At 42.5% G+C, this 21,946-nt stretch overlaps 1 protein-coding gene and 1 pseudogene across 1 annotated transcript in view; one reads left to right on the top strand and one right to left on the bottom strand.

The window, feature by feature from the left end:
* Positions 1–21,946, top strand: part of gabrg3 (gamma-aminobutyric acid type A receptor subunit gamma3) — a 657,746-nt gene that overhangs the window by 219,540 nt on the left and 416,260 nt on the right. The window lies entirely within an intron of this gene.
* LOC140481188 (mitogen-activated protein kinase 6-like) lies at positions 1,416–3,814 on the bottom strand (annotated as a pseudogene).

Raw genomic sequence — 21,946 nt, 5'->3', positions numbered from 1 at the left:
ATTTTGCCCCTTCTATGACTTTCAATTCTTCCAATCTCTTTAAGATTCAGTTGAATTACAGTTTTCCTGTCCTCTTTTATTAGTTTGTCCACTTGCTCTGCTTTGAGCTATAACTAACCACACCAATGAACTAACGGAGAAAGAAATCATGCGACTTTGTCCCAGTTTTCCCTTTTCTTCAAGCCATTCAGGTATGAAATACTCCAGAATTGGAAAATGACTACAGTTGTAAGGTGACATCAGCACAGTCTGTAACAGCTGCTCTTACAATTGGATTGGATTCCTCTTTATTGGCAATTAAATGCTGAGAAATAAAAAGGCTATAAATTACCTTCACCTACTGAAAGTGAATTGTTTATAAAACCAAACTATTGCACTATTGCAGGGATCTCAGAAAGGCTTTCAACCTTTAAGGCAGCAAGATGGCATTATGATATGTGATGTTCCAGTATAAGAGATGTCTATTTTCAAATGGCAGTCAGCATGCTCGTTAATCAGTTGGCAAGCCCGTCAACAGTCAACATAATGGAATTGTAATGTATGGAAGAATATAACTCACACTGTATATGTAAATCTGAGACGTCATATTAGTATACATAGTTGTTTTTAAACTTCCAGATATTGGGCATAATACAAACCCAATTCGTTGTTCTATAAAACAAAGATTTGTAAATGCTGGAAATCTGAAACAAAAACAGAAACTGCAGGAAAAATTTAGCAAGACTGACAACACCAATGGAGAGAAAGCAGAATTAACAGGGTTTTGGTTCAGTGGCACTTCTTCAGAACTTCCAATTTAGCAACTTCAAGCACTTCAACCACAGCACAGGATGTCCCATAATGCTTCATAGTCAGTACTATGGAGGTGTATTCACTATTGCACATGAAAAAATAATTTAAATAAATAAATGGTTTGACAATTCGCTTTTATGGTATCTATCCCAGTTGTAAATATGGCTGTGACTTTCATCCATTCGCAAAATATCATCAACTTCGACCTCAATGCTTCTAATGAAAGCATCATCAGAGATGCAAATGCACCTTAGGACATCCTGTGGTGGTGAAAACATTTGATATTGCCATGTTTGATGTTGCTAAATTGGAAGTGTACTCATTCACACTCGGTTTAAGTGGCAATTGTTGCCAAGTGACTGGTGTTCTGTACTACATTGAAAACAACAGAGATTTCATGAAGAGGTGTAAAATCCTGAGCTTTGAAGAACCTGTACCTCAGAATTTCAGTGGTGAACTGGCAGGATTGTCAAACTGGGAAATACCAATGGACTCAAATTTCTTGCTAATAGAATCTCACCATTTCTGCTCACCTCTTTCACACACTCTTCATTAATTCTTCCCCCCAGTTTCCTGTCACTTGCCAGCTCAAGATTCTGTGATTTCTACCTCATTTTATTTTGTTAAAAAACTTGTCTAAAATAACTAGTGAATGTACTTTTTTCTAGCTGCTCATCCTTCCAGTTGTCCAAACAAGCATCTTCATCTAGATGAATTAGAAAACTTTTGTCCTCACCATCACTTCCGTCAATTGCAAACTGGCAATCCCATAGATTCTGACTTTGATATTCCAGTGAGCCAAACTGGCCATCCCTTTCTTCTCCTCCTCTTGACTGACAGACTTGGAATTTGACATTGAACTTTTCAGGTTTAACTGGGATGCAGAACTGTTCAAGTCATTCACCTTATCTATATCACAAGTCTCTGGCTGCAAACTAAACTTGATCGTGCTTGCCATGAAAGAATCAAAGCCAAACTTCTGAATCTTCTCTTTGTCCTTCTCAACAATCTGTTGTGTTGCCTCTACCAAAGCTAACTGTGCTTTCACTAGTCCATTCTTTTCACACTTTGAATTGCCTTTTTTATCTGGCTTATCTATGCTCTGCTCTTTCCTGTTAGAAAGGTCTACAATAAGTTTGGGCTCATAGTAATGATTCACTTTACTGTCTCTCCACACCAAGTCATTAGATTAGATTACTCACAGTGTGGAAACAGGCCCTTCGGCCCAACAAGTCCACACCGCCCCACCGAAGCGCAACCCACCCATACTCCTACCCTAACACTACGGGCAATTTAGCAAGGCCAATTCACCTGACCTGCACATCTTTGGACTGTGGGAGGAAACCGGAGCACCCCCACGCAGACACAGGGAGAACGTGCAAACTCCACACAGTTAGTTGCCTGAGGCGGGAATTGAACCCGGATCTCTAGTGCTGTGAGGCAGCAGTGCTAACCACTGTGCCACCGTGCCGCCCACAAGTAGGAAGGTGACCCCACATTATAAATACAGTTATGGCCACATTCTAGACCAGAGTATTTGTTTTCATGGTGATCTGAATGTGGCCAAGAATGTTCAGTGTTCAGTAGTTCAAGTCAAATGCAGGATCCTCCAAATACTTTTCACGTTCTCCATCTAAATACTTGAGGGTCCACTTGTACCTCATCTTCTTCAGTCATGTCAGACATTGCTCGTGGATCTCGTTGAACATCATCTGCCTCAAAATTACTGTGCAAAGGCCAGTCATGGTCTGACAATTCGCTTTCATGGTATCTATTCCAGTTGTAAATATGGCTGTGACTTTCATCCATTAGCAAAATATCATCAACTTGATCCTCAATGTGAAAGGGGTGGGCAGCTGTGGGTTCATCTGAAAGGAAGGAATAAATACTCATGTACCAGCTGCTTCAGTCTATCCATTAGATTGACGGTCAAAATTCGTTCCAGAAAATCCAGTGCTTCAGCACAGACACCGGGGAGTAATTGTGGCAATGGATTGTAGGGTTCTGTCATGTCATTTTGTGTATAAATTGGAATCACATCCAATAACTCCTGAAGGTCTTCTTCATGGATTACACAGGGATGCAATTAAGAATCAACTGCATTTGCTCCAGCTTATGAGCACCTGCAAAAAATGTTTTCCCAGTCAGCATTTCAGCAAATATACAGCCAGCGGCCCACATGTCTTTGGTGTAATTGTTGGGAGAGAGCAGGAGACGTGGAGATCTGTACCACTTAGTAACCAGTCCTTCAGACAGATAACCTTTGTGAGAGTAATGGGGATCCATGATGCGTGCCAGACCAAAATCCCCTGTTTTCAGCACCAGATCCTCAGTGTTAATGAAAAGGTTAGCCAGTTTTAAAATCTCTGTGCAGAACATTAGCTGAATGGATGTATTTTAGCCCACGAAGCAGCTGGGACATGAAGAGCCTAGCATGTTCTTCTGAGAATGGACTTTGTTCCAACAGCTTTGCTAGATCGGTCTCCATGTACACCTGAACAACGTATACTGCACTCAGTTCTGTGATCGCACCCGCAGCATCAGACATCAGTATCCCACTTGGACCCAAAATCTCAAATACCTTCACTATGTTATCATTGCCAAGTTGTCGGATGATTGTGATCTCTCGCAAGGCATGTTTGACACTCTGTGGATCACTCAGGGGATCTTTCTTGACATCCGCTCACTGGTCACAGTCATTGTCCACAGCAGAGAAAACTAGGCCATTGCCATCATACCCAATGACTTCATGTCCCTAGACCAAGCACCCAAATCAAAACCATGAATGTTCATTAAACTTCCAAACTTTTCTGCCATGTTGATAATCCTCAAACGTTCCTCTTCTATCAGATGGGCAATCCTATGTCAAAACTAAACTCGTGAAAAATCAGCTTCCACAACAGAGAGCAAGCCAACTTTAACCTTTTCGCAACTTCAAGATATTTTCTCTTTGAAATGTGTGTGCCGTTTATTCTAGCTGAACAAGTTCAGCTCTGTTCCCAGTTGAATCCCTCTTTCAAGAATGAACAGCTTGAAGAATAGAAATTCGCGCCTGACCTAGGTTAGTAAATGTTAGACTAATTCAAACAAGGGCATCCCTGCAGACATTAAAAATTAAACAAAAGTTTGATTGCAACGGAATGAACTTCAACAGACAGATGCATCCAAACTACTGCTATAAACAGGTTAACATTTAACAAGATATGTGACAATACATATATGTGTTCTTAACCTCTCCTAACATCCTCCTCATAGTGCAGATACATTCAATGAAAGACTGATTCTGAGCAGCATCATTTTACAGTGCTGACTAGCACTTTTGTTTCTTTCCTTTTAATTATAGTCTGGACAGGTAATTAACTTGTGGCAGCTTTCTATCCCTAAAACATGGCTTCTGTTAATGATGAGATGGCTCAAGCTCACTGCAGTCATAATCAAAGCAATCATCCATTTTATATTTGGACAACACAGCGTCCCAAAAACATGAGGAAAGCTTCAAATGCGATAACGCTACTCGCTCTCGGTCCTGGTCACTCCGCCGCCAGAGAAGGCTCAGCAACCGAGACCCACCAGCCAGTGCGTGGCCTCCCAACAGGTGGCTCAATGGTTAGCACTACTACCTCACAGCACCAGGAACCCAGGTTCAATTCCTGCCTCGGGCGACTGTCTGTGTGGAGTTCGCACATTCTCCCCGTGTCTGCATGGGTTTCCTCCGGGTGCTCCGATTTCTTCCCGCTATCCAAAGATGTGCAGGTTGGTTGAATTGGCCATGCTAAATTGCGTCATAGTGTTCAGGAATGTATATTTTAGGTGCATTAGTCAAGGGTAAATATTGGGTAGGGGAAATGAGTCAGGGCAAGTTACTCTTCGGAGGGTCGGTCTGGACTTGTTGGGCCAAAGGGCCTGCTTCCACGCAGTGGGAATTCTATGGAATTTCCACTTTCTAAAAAGGATGGCATTGGTGTTAAACATTGTCAGCTATATTTTAAAGCATTATCATGTGGGACACCATTGCCAATATATCACATTTCATTGAAGTATGGTGAAGACTTGACATTCACTTAGTGAGTGTTAAGTAACAAAAGATGTGTTGCAAGAACTATGCTCTGTATGTAATACACATTATCTCATTGATATGATTGTTGGTAGTGAAGAGGGATTAAGCTACAGACATGAGTGTAGATTTTGAACCATTGAAGTTCGTTGTATGAATTCACACTTACCTCAAGCTATGAATACTAACAGATTCTGGTGTGCGGTTTGGGATTTATTCACTGACAGCATAAAGTGCAGTTCCTTCCAAATCATTTGGCCAATAAAATTCAAACAGCACAAACAAGTTAAAAGTATAAATATGATTCTCTCATCTAGTTTTCCGGGGCTGTGACTTGGGTATAGAATATTACGCAGAGTTGAGACCAGGATAAGATCAGCCATGATCATGTTAAATGGCAGAGCGGGCTCAAAGGACTAAGTTGTCTGCTCATATTTCCTCATTCCTATGATGCATGGGCTGTATCATGAATATCCCTGAGTTAATTAAATATTTCAATCCAAATAAATATTCGAGTAAAGCTCATGTCAATATTTGTAATAGTCTGTTGAACAATATTGTCATTTTGAAGGGACAGCCATTGCCACCAGCTGCACAGCAACCAGCTGAGGTGGGTGAAGACAAAGGGAGGAAGCAAGTGCTGCCCCCTTTCTGCCAGATCGAGATGCTGTGTGTCGAAAAGGCAACTTGAAAATGAAGGTGCTTCGTGCATCTGCTGCCCTTGTTCTTGTAGTTGGTGGGGATTGTGAATTTGAAAGCTACTGTTGAAGCAGCCTTGGTGAATTGCTGTAAGATCACTTGTAGGTGGTACACACAGCTGCTGCTGTCTGTTGGTGCTGAAGGGAGTGAATATTGAAGGTTGTGAGTGGGATGCAAATCAAGTGGGCTGCTTTGTTCTGGATGGTGTCAAACGTCTTGAGGGTCTTTGAAACTGCACTCATATGGATAAGGAGAGGGTATTCCAATGCATTCTTGGCTTATGCCTTATGGATGACATATAGGAATTGAGGAATCTGTCACAGAATTCTCAGCCCTGACCTACTCTTGTAGCCACAGTGTTCAGGTGGTGGTCCAGTTCAATTTCTAATTGATGGAAATCATCAGAATGTTGTTAGTGGAGATTCAGTAATGGAAAAGCCATTAAATGTCAAGGAGTAATGGTTAGATTCCTTCTTGTTGGTTTGGTCATTCCCTGGCATTTGTGTGCCTAGAATTGTTAGTTGCTATTCATCAGCTGAAGCATGTATGTTATCCAAGCGTTGCAATGTCTGGACTTAGACTGCTTCAGTATATGAGGAAGCATGGTTGATGAGGAATATTATCCAATCATGAATGCACATTCCCAGTTTTGTGTTGATGATGGAGAGATGGTCATCGATGAAGCAACTGCCTGCTAGGATACTATACTGAAGACCTGCTACAGAGATATCCTGGTGGCTGAGATGATTGAACTCCAACAACTGCACCGATCTATCTGTGTTAGGTGTGACTCCAACCAGCAGAGAGGATTTGGCTTGACTCCCATTGACTCCAGTTTTTCTAAGGCTTCTTGAAGAAACACATGCTTAAATTCTGCCAATTGATAACAAGGTCAGTCACTGTCATAGCAACTCTATCATTCAACCCTTTTGTTCATGTTTGGACCAAGGCTGTAATGTGGACAGAAGCTGAATGGCCCTGGTGGAACACAAGCTGAGCATCAGTGAGCTGGTTAATCATTTGCCAGCATTGCTTGATAGCACAGTCGATGATTCCTTCCATCACTTTGCTGATGTTTAAGGGTAGATTCATAAGCTAGCAATTGGTCGAGTTGGATTTGTCCTGCGTTTTGTGCAAAGGACATATCAGGGCAAATTTCCACATTGTCAGGCACATAGGAACAGGAGTAAGCCCTCGAGCCTGTTCCAATATTCAATGAGATCATGGCCAGTCCATGCCCAAACTCCATATCCCTTTGGCCCATATCCCTTAATAGCTTTGCTTAATAAATAGTTTAGTTATCCATCTCACATTAAAATTAGTAACTGACTCACATACGCTGTCATTTGTGGAAGAGAGTTCCAAACATTTTCTACCCATTGTGTGTAGATCTGTTTTCTAGCATCTCTCCTGAATGGTCTGGACCTAATTCCCACATTATGTCCTGTAGTTCTAGATAACTAAACCATTGGAAATGGTTTATCTTGGTCTCCCTTGTTTTTTCCTGTTAATACCTTGAAGATTTTGATTTGATCACCCCTCACCTTTTAAATTGTACTGAAAACAGACCTAATTTGTATAACCTGTCCTCATCACTTAACCCCTGAAGTCCCCCTGAAGTCCATGTATCATTCTTGTAAACCTATATTGTACTCCCTCAACTCTGTGGGCTTCCATCTTAATTAATAGTCTCTTATGTGGGACTTCCATCAAACACCTTTTGGAATTCCATGTAAACATCATCCATATACATTACCCTGACCACTAACTTAGATACCACTTCAAATATTCAATACGGTTTGTTAGGCATTACCTACCGGTCATAAATCTATGCTGAGTCTCCCTGATGAACTGGAAATTGGCAAAGTGTTCAGATATCCCATCCTTGATTGTTGGACTCCAATAAATTCCCCATCACAGTTATTAGGTTAACTGGTCTGTAATTCCCTGGTTTTCCTCCTTTGCCTTTCTTAAAAAGCAGAGTGACCTGCAATTTCCCAATCTAGAGGGATGACTCCTGTATCCAGGGAACTCTGAAAGGTTATAGTTAGGTGTCTACAATATGCTCCTACTTGTTTAAAACCCTCGGTTAGAAACTGTCAGGTTCTGGGATATTGTCACTTTTTAATTCGATTAATTTCTTCAATTCCATTGTTTTAGTCATGTTAATTTTATTCAAACCCTGTTCTCAATCCACTATTAATTTTTTGGGACTCCTGGCAAGCTTTCCTCCTTTTCTCCTGCAATACAAAGGTAAAATGATTACTCAACATGTCTCCCAATTCCTCATCGTCATTGACAATATTATCACTTTCAGTGTTTAGTCAGCCAACATTGCTCCTGCCCATCCACTTTCCCCTTTTGTGTCTACACTGTAAAATTTCTTGTAATTAGTTTCGATGTCCCTGGCAAGTTTCCTTTCATAGTCCCTTTTAGTAACTCTTATCAGCTGCTTTGTGACCCTTTGCTGGTCTTTGTATCTTGCCTGTTCAGCAGGATCTGTGCTTTTTTATAAGCCCGTTCTGTAAGTTTTACACCATTCCTTAACTCTAATTATCCAAGCTTTTTGTGTGTGAAGTAGAGTTTTTATGACCCAGTTATAAACTGGATTTGAATTGAGTTAAATGTTTCTTGAAACATTCTCCACTGTTCTTTAGTTGTTTTACCCAGTAGCAGCTTTTCCCAGTTTATTGTAGATAATCTCTGTTGCATCTCATAAAAGTTGGCCTGATCTAAATCTAAAGCTCTCATAACTGATTCATTGTATTTTTGCTTTTAAATGGTACCTTGAACTTGATCATGTTATAATCACCATTTGATAAATGTTTATGCACAATTAGGTTACTAATTAAGTTTTTACTCTTTACTAAATCCAATATTGCTTGTCCCCTTGTTGCATCCAGGACATACTGCTGTAGCAAACTATCCTGGGCACACTCCAGAAATTCACTACCTTTTGGAGAGATCCTTGTCTGCCATCCCCAAACTGTGTTAAAGTTATAATCGCCCATTAATACAACTCTGACATTTTTGCAAAGTTGCATAATTTCTGCTTTCATACAATCAAGCACTTCTGAGCTGCTCCTGAAAGTCTGTATACTACAGCAATTACACTGTTCCTCAGTCTCCACTGAATGCTTTCCTCTCATTATATCCTCCCTCCCCATTGAAGTTTTACATTAGTAAGGCTACTTCATCTTCTCTGTCATTTTGCCTGTATGTCCTTATAACCTGGAATGCTAAGTTCCTAATCCTGGCCATCCCACAGTTTTGTCTCAGTAATGGTTACTATATCATAATCTCCAATTTGAAGTTGTACCTGCAACTCAATTAATTTATTCCTTATGCTCTGTGCACTTATACGTAGAACTCATTTTTGGGGCATACACAGTAACCTGTCCCTCAGCACTAATGCTTTAATCACCTGCTTGTTACTTCTCTCGTCTAGTTAATCAATCTGCATCTTGTAGATTTTCCATGACCTGCCTTACATGAAGCAGGCTACAGACTGTTTCTTCACTCTATGCTATGAAACTACATTGACTTCACCCAAGATTTCCAAAATCACTCATTTATTAGTTTGACATCCATGTGACAACCCTATTTAGCCTTTCTGCTGTGAGATTGGGTCCGCGTCAGTTCAGGTGGAGCCCTTCCTAATGGTACACTTTCTTCCGGTCCCAATACTGATGCCAGTGCCCCACAAAATGGAACCCAGCCTTGGTTACCCTTGAGGAGTTGATAGTGAGCTACCACCTTGGTATGTGGGAATATCCACAGGCCGATGAGGAAGGGAGTTCTATGATTTAGACCCAACAGTGAAGGATTGATGAGAGAGTTCTAAGTCAGAGTGATGTATGGCTTGAAAGGAACTTGCATGTGTTGGTGCTCCCATGTAAGTGCTGGCTTATCTTATGCCAAAAGACGTGCAAGTGTTTAGCGATATGTAGGCAAAATGGATTATTCATGGCAAATATGGGAGTACAGTGGGAGCTGGGTCTAGATGGGACGCGCTTTGGAGGGTCAGTGTGGGCTCAGTGGGCTGAATGGTCTCCATCTACATTTGTAGAGATTCTATGGTTATCTTCTAGGTGGTAATGATCAAAAGTTTGGAAGGTATTCTTGCAGGAGTTGCAGATGGTCATTGCTAGGTACTTGTGTGACACAAATATTACTCGCCAGTTGTCAATCTAAGCCTGATGTCCAGGTCTTGCTGCATATGAACATGGATGACTTCATTGTCTTAGGTGACGTGAATGGTGCTAAACATAGTACAATCATCAGCAAACAAACATTTCCACATCTGGGTTTACGATGGAAGGAAGATTATTGATGAAGCAGTTGAAGATAGTTGAACCAAGGACAATCCAGATCCAAGGTCACCCCTGAAGAGCTATTGCAGTGATCTACTGAGGCTGCAATGATTGATTGATTTCCAACAACTACTATCATATTCCTTTGTACTTGATATGACTCTAACCAGCAAAGAGATTTCCTCCTGTTTGTTGCTTGGGGCTTTGTAAGGAACACTTAATGAGTATGGAATTCCGAGACAAGATCACAGAAAAAAACATGATATAGTGACAGCCATCAACTGAGCTTGTTATTCAATACGTTTCCTTCTTTTTCTCACGTTGGAAATAATAGTGATGAGATGAGCCAAAAGATGATGGTTGTCAAAGATAATTATTTCCTTTTCCCTTGTCTGCATGAGTTTTCTTTGCACGCACGTTGGAAAGACAGATCAGGACTTATACACTCAATGGTAAGGTCCTGGGGAGTGTAGCTGAACAAAGAGACGCTGGAGTGCAGGTTCATAGCTCCTTGAAAGTGGAGTTGCAGGTAGATAGGATAGTGAAGAAGGCGTTTGGTATGCTTTCCTTTATTGACCAGTGCATTGAATATAGGAGCTGGGAGGTCTTGTTTTGGCTGTACAGGATATTGGTAGGCTAATTTTGGAAAAATATGTGCAATTCTTGTCTCCCTGCTCTAGGAAGGATGTTGTGTAACATGAAAGGATTCAGAAGAGATTTACAAGGATGTTGCCCAGACTGGAGGGTTTGAGCTATAGGAAGAAGCTGAATAGTCTGGGGCTATTTTTCCTGGAATATCAGAGGCTGAGAAGTGACCTTATAGAGGTTTATAAAGTCTTGAGGGCATGGATAGGATAAATAGACAAAGTCTTAAACTAGAGAGCATAGGTTTAATGTGAGAGGGAAAAGATTTAAAAGTGACCTAAGAAGCAACTTTTTCACGCAGATGGTGGTTCATGTATGGTATGAACTGCCAGAGGAAGTGGTGGAGGCTGGTACAATTACAACATTTAAAAGGCATCTAGATGGGTATATAAATAGGAATGGTTTGGAGGGATATGGGCCTAGTGCTGGCAAATAGGACAAGATTTATCTGGGATATCTGGTCAACTTGAATGAGTTGAACTGAAGAATCTGTTTCCATGCTGTACATCTCTATGACTGTATGTGTACAATGCTGAAAGACCAATTTTTTTTAAAAAGCCACAAGTTGAAGAAACCTTATTAAACAGCCTGTTAATGTCTCGGTATGGTTCCCAAGTTATTCTGTGCCTACCCTGACCTGAACCCATTTATATTTTTGAAGTTGAGTCACTAAATTGGTGAAATCCTTTTGCATGTCATCGAGGGTGAAAATTCAGCCACAGTGGCTGGTGTCAGGGCTTCAGGTCCTCCTACCTTTGTGGCTGACCTCCTCGTGACAACAGGGCCTAGCTGTGATCTTTCAGATTGAGGGAAATATATAATCCGTGGGTAGCAGGTGGAGTTGAGGTGCAGATGGACCATGATCTAATTGAATGAGGTCATCTCAAAGGGCTGAATGGTCTAATCATGACACCTAGAGTCCTGTCCATTTCTAAAAGGCACGTCTCCAAATTGGCAGCTGCCAACTCCTGCAGAGGAAAAGGTGGGCAACGAGATACAATCAAGCCACGTTACCTTTTAAGTAGCAATTAAACAATACATATCATCCCAAACCATTGGGAAACTCCACGAATTCCCAGAGGAGACAAAAGCAATGGGGATTTAGAATCACAGCATTCTCCTCTCGTCCTCAGCTTTGAAACTGAGTGAGGACTATTCCCTATGTGAAAACCAGCCCTTGCATTTAAAATAGTTCAAATATTCCTTCTGAAACACTGAATGCAGATGTTGTCATATTTTTAGTAAGGGCTGATAGGAAGATAGGAACAAGAAAAGGTCATTCAGCCCCTCAAGCCTGTTCTACTATTCAATGAGAAAGGTTAAACACACGTACTGACTGGTTCAAGAACAGTATCTTCCCCGCTGTTATTAGACTCCTGAATGGGCTTCTCAAATTTCAAATCTAATGTAGATCTTGATATTTGTGCACCTTCTTTGCAGTCGTAACTTTGTATCCCTCACTCTGTCCAAATTGAAGGAAGGCTAATTTTAATGGTATTAGACAAGAACTTTCAAAAGCTGATTGGGTGTAGATGTTTGCGGGTAAAGGGATGGACTGGAAAAGGGGAATCCTTCAAAAATGAGATAACAAGAGTACAGAGACAGTATAGTCTTGCTAGGGTGAAAGGAAAGGTTGGCAGGTGGAGGGAATGCTGGTTAACTAAAGAAATTGAGGTTTTGGTTAAGGAAAAGAAGGAAGCATATATCAGGTATAGACAGAGTAGAAAGGCAATAGGAGTATACTTAAGAGGAAAATCAGGAAGGCAAAAAGGGGACATGAGATAGCTTTAGTAAATAGGGTTAAGGAGAATCCAAAGGGTTTTTATAAATACATTAAGGACAAAAGGGTAAGTAGAGAGAGAATAGACCCCTCAAAGATCAGTCAGGCAGGGAGCTGCAGGAGATGGGGAGATATTTTGCATCAGTGTTTACTGTGGAGAAGGACATGGAAGATATAGAATGTTGGGAAATAGATGGTGACATCTTGAAAAATTTCCATATTACAGAGGAGGAAGAGTTGGATGTATTAAAATGCATAAATGTGGATAAATCCCCAGGTCCTGATCAGATGTAACCTCGAACTCTGTGGGAAGCTAGGGAAGTGATTGCTGGGCTTCTTCCTGAGATATTTTGATAGTCACAGGGGAGTGCCGGAAGACTGGAGGTTGGCTAACGAGGTGCCACTATTTAAGAAAGGTGGTAAGGAAAACCAGGAAATTATCAACTGGAGAGCCTGACATCGGTGGTGGGCACGTTGTTGGAGAAAATCCTGAGAGATAGGATTTACATGTATTTGGAAAGACAAGGACTGATTGGGGATAGTCAACATGGCTTTATGTGTGGAAAATCATGTCTCATGAATTTGATTGAGTTTTTTGAAGAAGGAACAAAGGATTGATGAGGGCAGAGCAGTGGACATGGTCTATATGGACTTCAGTAAGGTGTTCGACAAATTTCCTCGGGAGACTGGTTAGCAAAGTTAGATCTCATGGAATACAGAGGAGAACAAACCGTTTGGATGCAGAACTGGTTTGAAGGTAGAAGACAGAGGGTGGTAGTGGAAGGTTGCTTTTCAGCCTGGAAGCCTCTGACCAGTGGAGTGCCACAGGATCAGTGCTGGGTGCACCACTTTTCATCATTTATATAAGTGATTTGGATGGGAGCATAAGTCAACAAGTTTGCAGGTTACACCAAAATTGGGGGCATAGTTGACAACGAAGAAGGTTACCTCAGGTTACAACAGAATCTTGATTAGATGGGCCATTGGGCTGAGGAAAGGCAGATGGAATTTAATTTAGATAAAGGTGAGATGCTGCATTTTGGAAAAGCAAATCTTAGCAGGACTTATACACTTAACAGTCAGGTCCTAGGGAATGTTATTGAACAAGGAGATCTTGGAGTGCAGGTGCATAGCTCCTTGAAAGTAGAGTCAGAGGTAGTGAAGAAGGCAATTAATATGCTTTCCTTTATTGGTCAAGGTATTGAGTACAGGAGTTGGCAGGTCATGTTGCAGCTGTACAAGACATTGCTTAAGTCACTTTTGGAATATTGTGTGCAATTCTGGTCTCCTTCCTATTGGAATGATGTGAAACCTGAAAGGATTCAGAAAAGATGAACAAGGATGTTGCCAGGGTTGGAAGATTTGAGGAAAAGGGAGAGGCTGAACGGGCTGGGGCTGTTTTCCCTAGAGCATCGGAGGCTGAGGAGTGACCTTATAGAGCTTCATAAAATCATGAGGGACAGGGATAGGATAAACAGACAAGGTCTGTCCAGAACTAGAGGCCGTAAGTTCAGGGTGAGAGGGGAAAGATATAAAAGGAACCTAAGGGGCAACTTTTTCACACAAAGGGTGTTGCATGTATGGAATGAGCTGCCATAGGAAGTGGTGGAGGCTGGGACAATTACAGCATTTAAAAGGCATCTGGATAGGTATACGAATAGGAAGGGTTGAGAGTGATATGGGCTGGGTGCTGGCAAATGGGACTAGACTTAGGTTACAATAACTGGTCAGCATGGACAAGTTGGATCAAAGGGTTTGTTTCCGTGCTGAACATCTTTCTGACTCTATGACTCTATGTGACAATAATAAATAAAATAAAATCAGTTGAAAGATTATGGCTGATCTTTGGCCTAACTCCATATGCTTGCCTTGTAAGAGAAAGATCTTAAAATATTTAGATAATTTCAAAAATCGGGCAATAGTTTCCCTTGCACTGAAGCTATCACAAGATTGATTCTTCAGTGACATTTTTTGACTGTTACCTCAAAATAAAAACACTTCTGAGATCTTTTAAAAATCCCAACAGTCTGTTTTATTCTTGAATACAAAGATTTTATTTACTTGTCTCTTTCTTTTTCAAGGCAGTAAACACTCTGTAGGGGCTGTTACATATTTATATGGCCATCGAAATGATTGCTTATGAGGGCTGTTCATTTTATCTCTTCATTACTCCATGCAATGCCAACAGGAACTTTGGTTATCAAACTGCTATCATAATAAAAATCAGCCCAACCAACATAGATTGAATCATAGAACCTCTGCAATGTGGAAGCAGGCCAGTTGGCCCAACAAGTCCACACCAACCCTCTGCAGAGTAACCCACCAAGTTCCACTATCCTAATACTCTACATTTCCCCTGACTAAGGTACCTAACCTATGCACCCCTGAACACTGTGGGCAATTTAACATGGCCAATCCACCTAAACTGCACATCTTTGGATTGTGGGAGGAAACCAGAGCACCCGGAGGAAACCCACGCAGATTCGGGGAGAACGTGCAGACTCCACACAGACAGTTGCCCAAGGCCGGAATCAAACCCAGGTCACTGGCGCTGAGACAGCAGTGCTAACCACTGGGCCACCATTCCGCCACGAATTATCAAAATATTTCAACTGCAATGTCTTCAATGACCTCAGGACATTTACAATGCATTTTACATTTTATTTTTGAGGGTTTCTTACTCTTTTTGTGTCGGCAACGCTGTAGCTGATTAGTCTTCGTCCCATGAAACAGCAAAGTGGTGTTGGTCAAAACATCTATTGTTGTGCTATTGGTTGAGGGATAAATAGCTGCTTTGCAGTATAGGGTGATGCCAACAACACAGGTTCAATTCCTACACCAGCTGAGGTCACCATGAAGGTCCCACTTTCTCAATCTCATCCCTCACCTGAGATGTGGTGACCCTCAGGTTAAACCTACTCTGTCATGAGAGAAAAACCTTGTGAGACTGTGGTGACTTTACCTTTACCATGGTTCAGAAATAAGTATCGTCTGGACACAAAGGAAAACACTTTTTTCCAAACAGCACAGGAGGATCTTTGACATCAGTCAAAGAAAGAAGACTTGGCCTTGGTTTGAAATCCCATCTGAAGGATGATGACCTCAAGGTTTTTAAGAGAAAGTGAGGACTGCAGATGCTGGAGATCAGGGTTGGACAGTGTGGCACTGGAAAAGCACAGCAGCTTCTGAGGGAGCAGGAGAGTTGACATTTCAGACATCGGCTCAGGTTTTTAAGCCTGGCTTACTGCCCACATTCAGCCCTAGCTAATTTACTTATAGGCAGGTAGATCAAGGCCACGGGTCTATGAGCATGTGGAGAGTAATTTGTTCAGGATCCTTAAAGACCAATTAAGGCCTGTTATTTGAGGCTGACCTTTCCAGGGGGTTTCCAGGGCAGTGCAGAAGAAGGATTGCTGGACCCCAAACGGCAACTCCAGTTTCTCTTCACAGATGCTGCCAGACTTGTTGAGATTTTCCAGCAATTTCTGTTTTGTTTCTGGGACCTTTCCAGCCTGACTGGAGACCCCGTGAAGCACTGGCAACCAGGTCAGCTGTGAAGGGAGAGCTGACCTTAGCTGACCTTAGTTGGCACTCCTAGCAGACTTTGAGATCTTTTCAAAGCAGCCTGGCCTCAGTTTTAATTTAAAACTCAAAATATTAAAGGCTGGAGAAAGGGCTGCCTCCATCTCGAAACCATAAGAGGTAGATTCCCGTACCTTCTATGTTATTCTTGACTCGCTGTGCCTGCTTTCCACTCAATCGGAAAGGTAGCCTGCTCATTCTCCAGGGCTGCAAGACCTCCCTATGGCCCTCCAGCTTTGAACATACACCTGCCATTCTTCAGTGAACAGTGAGCCTGACCTTTAGAGACTTTTTGTCAATTGGGGGGGAAACAGTGTTGGGTAATTATATCCTAAGCAATGTGGGCGTTTGACCCACATTCAACCACAACATTATGATGTCAACCCTGAGGACAAAATACTGCTCTGTACCGTCTGACAATGCAGTTATCCCTCAGTACTGCAGTGGACCGTCGACCCACATTTTCTGCTCAAATCTCTGAGTGGGCCGAGAGGCCACAATTTGCAGGTGCAAGGCCTAATACAGCAGAAAACACAGTCGCGACAAGAAGGCCATCGAGGGAGCATCACTTCTACTTATCTTTTATTTAAGTTCTTAACGTTGGAATAATTGTCTGTACAACAACAGGAGATGTTCTTAATTTACCCTGAGACTATGATTAGACTTAGAGAAAGTGGTCAGTGTACTTTAATGCAAAGCAGTTAAATTCTTAATTGGGAAAAAAAAAGTTGGATTTAAACACCGACATGTTTTGTTGAATTGATTTGGAAGATTGCCATGCCTATTTGCTTAATTGATTATCTGAAATTTGGCTGATTAAATTAAGGAAATGAAAACTGATTACAGTAGAAGCCGCATACCTGGGTGTTTAACAGTATAGTACAGTTTAACTTGACAATGGACCAATGAAAGTGAGAATATGAATTATTTTGTATATTCTAAGTGCTCCTCTTCAAAAGTGCAATCACTTTTTTAGGTTTTGTTAAAATTTGTTCTTGTGATGTGAATGTCGTTGAATAAAGTCACCGATTCTTTCCTACTGCTGATTGTCATTGGACAGATGGTGAGCCACTGACAGCTGATGTAGGCCATTCGAAAGCACTGTTAGGCTATAGGCTGGAATCACATGTAGGTCCAACCAGGTGAGGATGCCAGATATCCTTTCCTAAAGGGCATGCATGAAGCAGCAGGGTTTTTATTATAATCTGGTAACTACATTATTGTTGTTAAATAAGACAGAAATTTTATTTCAGATGTTTTCATCAATGGAATTTACAGTTCCTCCCACTGCCACGGTGCAATTTGAACATATTTTTCAGAGCGTTAGTAAATCCATATGCAGGAAAACTTGGACAATGGTGTCTTGGGCAGATAAAAGGCCAAACATTTATACTGCACGTGTACCAGGCAATGATCATTCCCAAGAAGAGAAAATCTAACCACTTCCCCTTGGCATTCAATGGTTTCACCATCACTAAATCTCCCACTATCAACTTCTCAGAGGGTCACCATTAACCAGAGACAGAATTGGACTCGCCATATCGTACAGAGCAAGTCAGAGGCTGGGAATTCTGCAATAAGTAGTCTACCTCCTGATTCCCCAAAGCCTGTCTACAAGTCAGGAGTCTGATGGAATACCCCAACCTGCCTGGATGGGTTTCTTGAGACCACTCACAAAACTTGATGCCGTCCAGGACAAGGCAACCCATTTGATTGGTATGATAGCCATCCCTCGAACAGTTACTTCGTTGACCACCAAAACACACCGGAGAAAGGTCATCCCAATTCCAAGATGTGCTGCAGAAATTCACCAAGGCTCCTCTGACAGCAGCCTCCAAGTCCTCAACCTCTACCACCTTGTAGGAGAAGGCAGCAGATATTTAGAAACATCACAAGTTCTCCTCTACACTGTATTCCATTTTGAATTGGTACTACATCACTATTTCTTCATAATGGCTATGCTATGTCAGTATTGTGGAACTCCCTTTCTGCTAACACTCTAGGTGTCACTACATCCCAAGGACTCCAGTGATTCAAGAAGACTGCTCACCATCATCTTCCCCAGGACAATTAGGGATAGGCAAGAAATACCACATCATCCAATGATGTCCACATCCCACGAACGCATTAAGAAAAAGTTATTTCATATGACCATGGTTGATCCGATTCTGAGTATTCCCTCTTGCCCGTATTAACCCTGCTGTATCTAACTCTGTCTTAATCATGTTCAATGGCCCTACCATCGCCACTCTCTGGAGAGCCAAGTTCCAGTAAATCACAACCTCAGAAAAAAAATCTACTAATTGCTGTCTTAATTAGGAGCCTTTGGTTTTTAAACTCTGTCCCCTAGTTTTAGTCTCCCTCCCCGAAGGGACCAATGTTTTCAGCATTCACGCTGTCAAGAGCCCTCATGTTCATATATGTTTCAATAAGATCATCTGTCATTATGCTAAGCTCCAAGAGATACAGCCCCAGCCTGTACAATCTCTCCTCAAAAGATTAACTCTTAATCCCAGGCATCAGTCAAGTGTTCAGGTCCCTAGTAACATTACCACTGTTCTAAAATCACTGACACTTCTCACCTTTCCACTTTTTAAACCCCCACCTTCCAGTCTCTGTGGTCCCCAGACATTTCCCCGAAGGGAGAGTTGACAAGCCTGCTCTATCAGCCATGATCTATTGGATCGCAGAGTGGGCTTGGATGTCCAAATGGTTGAGTCCAGCTCCTAGTTTCCCTATTTTTAAACTGTAGGTAGCCAATTAAGATCCGTTGTCATAGACATGATTAAAGCTTTATGACGTGTTGAAATTCCAGAAGCCATGCTGCATCACTACAATTGCATGCTTTCCACTTCCCCGCTTGCTGTAAACTTTGAGTTTCATACAAGGAAAAGGATAATTGTAACAAAAGAACATTTCCAAAATGTGCAGGATGTTCGAATCCCAGAATTGGTGAGTGACGTGGGTGGGTGATATATGTTTTCCAGGAGGAACAGCATAGTCTACCCTAAGCTGCAAAAGTTTAAAATATGGATTAACCTTTGATGTGCTGAGATTCAAAATATTATCAAACTCTCATTAATTATGATGTGGAGGTGCCAGTGTTGGACTGGATTGGTCAAAGTCAGAAGTCACACAACACCAGGTTATAGTCCAACAGGTTTATTTGAAATCTTGGGATTTGAAGCTTGTGATTTCAAATAAACTTGTTGGACTATAACCTGGTGTTGAGAGATTTCTTGTTAATTAAACCTGCTTTGAAGATGGCATAGTGCAACTCTGATATGTGACCAATGCCACCTTTGTAAAAGTTTCTCTACTGTTGTTAACCAAGGGTATAAAGAGATAAAGAGAAAAATAGGCAATATGAAGTTCATGCTAATCTCAAATGAACAGACTCCCTCCTCTCAAGGGAAGCAACGCTATAGTGGTAATGTCACTGGTACTAGCAATCATAATTAATGCTCTGAGCACACAGGTTCTAATCTCACCATGGGAGATGACAAAACTTGAATTCAGTGACGACTGTGTAATGGTTGTTGTAAAAACCGACCTGGTTCATTAATGTCTTTTCGGGAAGGAAATCTGCCATTTTTACATGTGCCACTAGATGCACAGAAAAGTGGCTGTGTCTTAACTGCCCTTTGGGCAATTAGGGATGAGCAATAAATCCTGTCCTACCCAGTGGGTTTCCTTCGGGTGCTCCGGTTTCCTCCCACGATCTAAAGATGTGCAGGTTAAGTGAATTGGCTATGCTAAATTGTCCACAATGTTCAGGGATGTGTCGGTTGGATGCATTAGTCAGGGTCAAATGTAAGAGCATGGGTCTGGGTGGATTACTCTTCGGAGGGTCAGTGTGGACTTGTTGGGCCGAAAGGCCTGTTTCCACACTGTGGGGAACCTATGGCTTCTATGAAATTCTAGGAGTCGGCTCTTCAGCTCTTACAGCCTGCACCACCTTTCAATGTGATCATGGCTCATCATGCAATCTCAGTATCCCACTCCCACTTTCTCTCCATACCCCATGATCTGTTTAGTCGCAAGGACTACACCCAGTTCCCGATTCAAGGTATCTAACAAACTGGCCCTAACAGTGGTAGAGAATTCCACAGGTTCGCAACTGAGTGAAAAATGTCTTCCTCATCTCAGTCCTGAATGGCTTGCCCCTTATTCTTAGACTGTGACGCCAAATTCTGTACTTCCCCAACATCAGGAACATTCTTCCTACATTTAGCCTGTCCAATCCCAGCAGGATTTTATATGAGATCCCCCCTCATTTTCCAAAATTCCAGTGAATACAACCACAGTCGGTCCAGTCTTTCCTCATGTTTCAGTCCTGCCATCCCAGGAATCAGAGTCGAAAAGTGTGGTACTAGAAAAGCACAGCAAGTCATGCAGCATCTGAGGAGCAGGAGCGTTGATGTTTTGGGCATAAGCCCTTCAATATGTCTAACAAACTGGCCCCAACAGCTTTGTGTGGTAGAGAATTCCATAGGTTTGCATTCCTGATAAAGGGCTTATTGCCTGAAATGTTGATTCTCCTGCTACTCGGATGCTGCCTGACCAGCTGTGCTTTTCCAGCGCCACCTGTTTTGACTGGTTTCCAGCCTCTGCAGTCCTCACTTGCTCTCATCCCAAGAATCAGTCTGGCAAACCTGTCCTTCCTCAGACTAGGAGACCAAAACTGCACACAATACTTAAGGTGTGGCCTCACCAATGCCATGTATAACTACAGCAAGATATCCTTGCTCAAATCCTCTCACTGTGAAGGAGAGCATGCCATTAGCTTTCCTCACCGCCTGCGGCATCTATATGCCAACCTTCAGCAACTGTTCCACGGTGACACCCAGGTCTCATTGCACCTCACCTTTTTCTAAACTGAGGAAGCTGGGAGAATACAGCAAGTCAGGCAGCATCAGGAGGTGGAGAAGTCAATGTTTCATGTATAACCCTTCTTCAGGACTGGGGAAGAGTGTAAGGGGAGCTGCAGGTAAGGGGAGGGGGGACCAGAATGGTGAGGTCGTGATAAGTGAAGATAGGTAGAGGATACAACCTGGTTGGTCAATGGGAGGAATGAATCCGGTTGGTAGCTGGAAGAAAGGATTGATTAGAGGAATGGAAGGGAGAGGGAGGGTCTGGAAAGGGAGTCAGGGGCTGGAAGGGACGTTATTTAAAATTGGAGAACTCAATGCTGACTCCACCGGACTGTAGGCTGCCCAGGTGGAAGATGAGGTGTTGTTCCTCCAATTCACCAATCCTTGGTTCACGCCACTCTCCCTACCAACCCCCCTCCCCAAACCCCCAAGTACCTTCCCATGCAACCATAAAAGATACAAAACCTGCTGGCACACCACACCCCTCACCTCCATCCAGGGCCCCAACCAGTCCTTCCAGGTGAGAAGAGGTTCACCTGCCTCTCCTCCAACCTAGTTTACTGTATCTGGTGCTCCCGATGTGGTCTCCTCTACATCGGGGAGACCAAACGTAAACTCAGGAGACGTTTCGCCGAGCATCATAGCCGGGCCCGCAGGAGCTGACCTCACCTCCCAGTCACCGCCCATTTTAATTCTCCTTCCCCCTCCCTTTCCGACATGACCATCCTCGGCCTCCTCCAATGCCACAGCGAATCAGACCACACATTGGAGGGACAACACCTCACTCTTCTGCCGGGTCAGCCTACAGCCCAAAGGACTCAACATTGAGCTCTTCAGTTTCGAAACAACCTCCCTTCCCATCCCCAGACTCTCTTCCCAGCCCCTCCCCCCTCCCTTCCATTCCTCTGATTGACCCTTCCTTCCAGCCACCAACCGGATTCATTCCTCCCATTGACCAACCAGGTCATACCTTCTACCTATTCTGTTCACCCATCCGTAACTCAACACCCTGCTGTCCCCTTCAACTACACCCCCGCCTTATCTACAGCTCCCTTTATACCCACCCCCAATCCTATTGAAGCTTTACACCCGAAAGATTGACTTCTCCACCTCCTGATGCTGCCTGGCTTGTTGTATTCTTCCAGCCTCCTGCTTGTCTACCATTCAGATAATAATCTGCCTTCCTGTTTTTGCCAACAAATTGGAT

Source organism: Chiloscyllium punctatum, chromosome 9 (genome assembly GCF_047496795.1).
Source record: "Chiloscyllium punctatum isolate Juve2018m chromosome 9, sChiPun1.3, whole genome shotgun sequence".
Taxonomy (NCBI): Eukaryota; Metazoa; Chordata; class Chondrichthyes; order Orectolobiformes; family Hemiscylliidae; genus Chiloscyllium; species Chiloscyllium punctatum.
This window is presented reverse-complemented; position numbering and strand designations above follow the sequence as displayed.